The sequence below is a fragment of the Lepus europaeus genome, chromosome 8 (genome assembly GCF_033115175.1).
Source record: "Lepus europaeus isolate LE1 chromosome 8, mLepTim1.pri, whole genome shotgun sequence".
Lineage (NCBI taxonomy): Eukaryota > Metazoa > Chordata > Mammalia > Lagomorpha > Leporidae > Lepus > Lepus europaeus.
Genome location: NC_084834.1, coordinates 100045528 through 100051527, shown reverse-complemented (window position 1 = coordinate 100051527; position 6000 = coordinate 100045528).

The following is a 6000-nucleotide window of genomic DNA, read 5'->3' as shown; positions in this document are numbered from 1 at the left end:
GCTGATCCGAATCCAGGAGCCAGGTGTTTCTCCTGGTCTCCCATGCGGGTGCAGGGCCCAAGGACTTGGGCCATCCTCCACTGCCTTCCTGGGCCATAGCAGAGAGCTGGCCTGGAAGAGGGGCAACCGGGACAGAATCCGGCGCCCCAACCGGGACTAGAACCCGGTGTGCTGGCGCCGCAAGGCGGAGGATTAGCCTGTTAAGCCACAGCACCGGCCAACTAAATAAATCTTAAAAAAATAAATAATTACTTTCATTCATTTCTTTCACAAGTATTTGATTATGTTAACAGTGGTCCATTGGCTTGGGGTGCCACCAAATAATCAGCCTCATGGAACAGTTGCTCAAAGGAGAGCTTTATTTACTTGTGACAAGAACACTATGAGTATGACCAGCTCCCTAAACAAACTGCCTGCCTGGGAGCATTGTGCAAGGGCTTTTATCACAAGGGTTAAGGGAGTGCCCAAGGTATAGAAAAGGGCTCCTAGGAAGGCCATTCCTGCTCAAACACCATACATCTTCACCCACTGAAGTCCGAGTTTAGAACTCAGACCTGGATGGTTTCTTGCATCTTTCCTTGATTCACTGGTGGCCTGGTCCCCTCTGAGAACAATGTTACAAGATAGGCTTTGCTAGAACATCCTCTGAAAAAGGCGCTCAAGCAAGTAAACTGCTGCAGATTATCTGCTCATTTCTACACCCAACCTCCTGTCAAAACCCTGCCCTCTTTGTTAAAATTACTTTATTGTATACAGATATTTTTTCATCCCTAAACTTTCCAAGAGGTAAACTGTTAAAGGTACATAGCATATGGCTGATAAATGCTTTATGAACACATGGTATTAAATAAAACCAGTCTTCTATTTTGAAACTACAATTACTTTTCAGAGTAAAGGATACTAATTTGGGCTCTAAAATTCTTCCTAATAACTTAAAAGATTTCATACTATCTGTGAAAATTATCTTATAAAATTCCCTACTTACTATTAAGGATTAGCATATATATATAAATATCTGATTTAGCAAATTAATTGTATATGACATTTCAATTTCTAAAGGAATTACTAAATGAAGTCTTTCTTGTTGACTTTTTTCTTTTTTTGGCTTTACTTTAATTTTTTAAATTTATGTATGCTGAACAAATTGTATTTCATATGTACAGATTTAAGAGTACAACAATACTTCCCACCTCACTCTTTTCCCCACCCTGTCTCTTCCTTTCTTTCTTATTTTTTCTTTTAATTTTTATAGCAATATATTTTCAGTTTATTTTATAATCACGAGTTTAATTCTCCACCAAATAAGGAATTCAACAAGTAGGGAGTAGAAAAACTAGTGTTCCTCAGGAGTAGACAAGGACTATAAACAATAATCAAATCTTAAAATATCAATTCACTAATATATACTACATTTCTTGTGCTCTGTGCTTTAATTACCACAGATCAGGGAAAACATGGTTTTTGTCTTTTGGGGGCTGGCTCTTGTTGACTCTTGAATGTTATTTAGTTTGCTGTTCCTCACTACTGTTCTCTGAGTTCAAAAGGAAATGAATAAATGGGTGGATAAATAAATTATTTGCCTAAGATCCCAGAAGCAGGGGTGGGCATTTGACGTACTGGTTAAGGTGCCCATGGCCTGCACTGGAGTGCTGGGTTTGACCTGACTCCAGCATCCTGTCCATGTACATGCTGGAGGCTGCAGTGACGGCTCAAGTGTTCGGGTTCCTGCCACTCCCAAAGAAGAATAGGATTGAGCTCCATGCTTCTGCCCTCACCCTGTTTGGGCCATTGAAGGCATTTGGGGTATGAACCAGCAGATGGGAGCTCCATCTCTCTCTCTCTCTCCCTCCCTCTCTCACTCTCTCTTCTCTCTCCTGCTTTAATAAATCAATTTTAGTTTTAAAATTCCCAAAGGCAAGGAATTGCAAAGACAGGTTTAATGCTCAATAACCCTATCTCCTCAGACTGCTGTTTGGCCTTCCAAGTTCTGTTGTCTACCCAGAACAAAGAAATGGCTCTGCAGTGACTTTTTTCTGTTGCAATAAATAAGTGGGTCATTTGTTCCAGTAACTGCTTGGCAGGATGAAAGATGAAAGACTAAGCCAGATAAGAAATGTCTGCTACAGGTGTAGTTTAGCATCTTGGTACATCACCCGTCTTTAGTAAATGTTACAACTGCCCATGAACAAGCCTTCACAGTTTTTATCTCTACAAACTCATATTTCATCTCCAATGCCAGCAAGGTAATCCCCCCAATCCTGTGCCTGAAAAGAGAGACAGAGAGGAAAAACAAAGATTGAGATAAAAAAGAGATTGAAGCAGTGAGTTGGAGGGCAGGCAGAGAATATGAATAAAGTTTTGTTGATCTGAAATATTGAGATTTCCTAAATATTTTATTGGATTTCACATTTAAACATTGATAGAATGGTTCTTGTTAAAAAAAAAAAAAAGAATATCGGTATTGACAGATACACTTTGAAGAATGAAAGAGAAAATTAAAGTTTCTGTCAATAGGTCAGTTTTTATTGAATCTGTTTTCCTTTCCTTGTTACATTTTTACTGAATCTTTTCTCATAAGTTTTTAGAACTAAGCTGGTTGCTGTAGGGGAAACTTGCTTTATGTACAAATGAACGCCTTTCTTCCTTCTTTCATTTGATGTTCACATGAATTGTTTTTAACTTTCTCTGGCTTTGGATGTTTACCTGTCTGTGTTCTGAATAGCATTTTCCCTCCCATCCATTGTTCCTGTGAATTAAGCTTTTCCAACTGCATTTACAAACTGTTCTAGAAACTACAGGTTTCCTTTGTGTTACACAATTCGAAAAACACAATCCTCCCTTAGCAGGTGCCACCTATGCCTGGTTGGACTCCCAGTCTCTCAGCTCCCAGTACAGATAGTTGGCTGACAATCATGTTGAATGGCAACTTTTGACAAACAAACACAAAAATCCCTCTTCATAGATCTCTTTAGGATATGAATGTTCTTTGAATAAATCTGTTTTCTCTTTCTGTACCAAACTGTGTTCTTTGCTTTATCTGCCTCTTTGCGCTGAAATATTTGCCAGTAGTATATCTCCTTATTATCACTGATAAATGCACACTGCTATTGCACTGTCTCTAATTCCCCACTAAAATGTAAATATATTTGAAATGTTATTAATATCCATTTACAATGTTCTTTTGATTCTTAATATGGAACATATTCTGCTGGGTAACATTATCCAAACCAACAATTTGATTTACTGTAAGCAAACCTAAGTAATGAAAAATTCCTACCTCTTGGGCTTATGAATTATTTTAAATGTCAAAATCTACCTAGAAAAATCAACTCCATTTTCTTCCCAGATAATTTGTTACAACCAGAAATGAAAGAAAAATTGAAATAACTGAAAAGTTATTTTTAAAGTGTATTTATTTTCATTTTATTTGAGAGAGAGATCTTCTATCTGCTGGTTCACTCTCCAAAATGCCTGTGGCAGCAGGGTGGGGCCAGGCTAAGGCTATGAGTCCAGAACTCAATCTGGTTTCCTAACTGGGTGATAGGGACTCAGGGACTTGAACATTACCTGATACCTCCCAGGCCACGTGTTAGCAGGAAAGCTGGATTATAAACAGGCACTTCAATGTGAGATTCCAGGCTCCCAAGGGAGTTCTTAGCTTCTTCCTCAAAACCTACCCCATGAAATACTTTTATAAAAGTCATGTTACAGCATTAAATAAATTTGACATAAGTTTCTAATATAAAATGTCATAATAGAAGTTCCTTTCTACCAAAAATGCAGTGCATGTCCAGACTTTTGTCTGGGAAAAGATCATTTAGAAATAATTGCTTTTGGTACAGTTACACTATTAAATTCTAGTTTTCTCATTTTTTGAAGAATGCAGTATCAGTAAATTTTATGTGTGTCAAAGGAGCCTTGTGATAACATTAGTAGCGTTTCTCCCTTGTCTTGATTAAAATCCTTCAGTCCCAAGGAATGCACTGATAAGTCAGGCACCTTAGCCTAGCAGGCAGGGGCTGATTTTCCTGCTGAGTCTCCCGTGATTCTTCAGTTTCCAATCATCCTAAGCCACTCGCTCTCTCTGGCAGCCTCTGCTTTTGTAAATGCTCTGCTCCACCCAGAATTCCATTCCGCCTTGGCGGTCCTTTACAAGCTCCATCCATTACACTCGTAGCAGCGAAGTCCTCCAAGTACCCCTCACTTGCCAGGTACTGCCTGATTCCTCCAGGGCGGCAGTTCTCTTCATCGTGGTCCCTTTCAGGCAGGGGGACCACGGCACCACTTGGGAACTTGTTAGAAGCAGACAATTCTCTGGTCACATCCCGGACCTACGGAATTGGAAAGTCTCAGGGAAGGGCTTATTATTGATTGTTTCACAAGCCCTCTGGGAGATTCTGACCCTCCCCTCTAGGCCAGTTAACCCACATCCCTATCAGTAGGTGCTCAAAAAGGCTTTCATCCCAAACCAGTCCTTCTAAAACAAACCGCCTAAAATTGGCTAACCAAAATAAATTAGGCTGATGTGAAATTCTTCAAAGCTTATTTACTTTCATTGCTGCTGGTGGTCAGTTGCCCTAAAATTCAGCCTCCTCTCAGCATTTTTCACATCCTTATCGCCTACACATCCTGCAAGCTGCTAATGAAATCTCAGCGCTCACCTGAAACCGGAGGGTCACCCATCCTGGACTGTCATGCCCTCGTATTTGTTCCCATAGTGAATTAGTTGCTGATTTCTCCTCTAGTACAAAGAATCTCCTCTGAGCAAAACTACCTTATTTTTCTTGTTAGGTCTTACACAACGCTGTCTGTGTAGGACACTGCTGACAAATGCTTGTTGCTTTCAGTGACAGTACAGATAATCATTGAAACTATAGCCTGGAGCCAAACCTCTTGTTTAACTGCTGCTTCCTCTACCTACTAGCCTTGTGACTTTGGGCTGAATTTGTTTTTTCGATATGTGTGTGTGTGTGTATATATATATATATATATATATAACCATCTGTGCCTCAATTTCCTTATCTGTGACTTGGGCATAACATAATAGTACTCACCTAATAGCACTGTCATGGGATAAAATGAGTAAACAAGAGTACTTCAAAAGGTTGTGGAAAATGGAATTAGAAGATGACTTTACTTGGGTGTAAAATATTTAAATACATGTATACTTTTTTCATAAAAGGTATTTCTCATGAACTTTTAAATTTTTAAAAAAGATTTATTTGAAAGGCAGAGTAAAGAGAGAGAGAGAGAGAGAGAGGAGAGAGATCTTCTGTTTGCTGGTTCACTCCCCAAATGGCCTCAATAGCCAGGACTGAGCCAGGAACTTCTGGGTCTCTCATGTGGCTACAGGAGCCCAAGGACTTAGACTATCCTCCACTGCTTTCCCAGGCACATTAACAGGGAGCTGGATCTGAAATGGAGCAGCTGGCACCCACATGGGATGCCAACACTGCAGGCCAGGGCCTTAACCCACTCAGCCAGTGTCAGCCCCATCTATGAACTTTTTCAAGATGTCTTATATGCATGGTTTAAGTAGTATTTTGCACCAAAATATATTTATATTAACTATACTTATTATTTGCACCAAAAAAATACTTCAGAGGCCAGCTTTGTGGTGTAAATAGGTTAAGCTGCCACTCATAGCACCAGCATCCCATATGGGAACTGGTTCATGTCCTGGCTGCTCCATTTCCAATCCAGCTTCCTGCTAATGCACTTGAGAAAGCTGCAAAAAATGGTGAAAATACTGGGGGCCCCTGTACCCACATGGGAGACCCTCATGGAGTTCCAGGCTCCTGGCATTGACCAGGCCTAACCCTGGCCATTGTAGCCATTTAGGGAGTGAGCCAGCAGATAGAAGACCTTTCCTTCTCTATTGGGTCATCCTCTATCGCTTTTCCAGGCCATAGCAGAGAGCTGAATTGGAAGAGGAGCTACTGGGACGTGAATCCTTATGAGATGCTGACGTAGCAAGTAAAAGGCTTACCCAAAACGTCA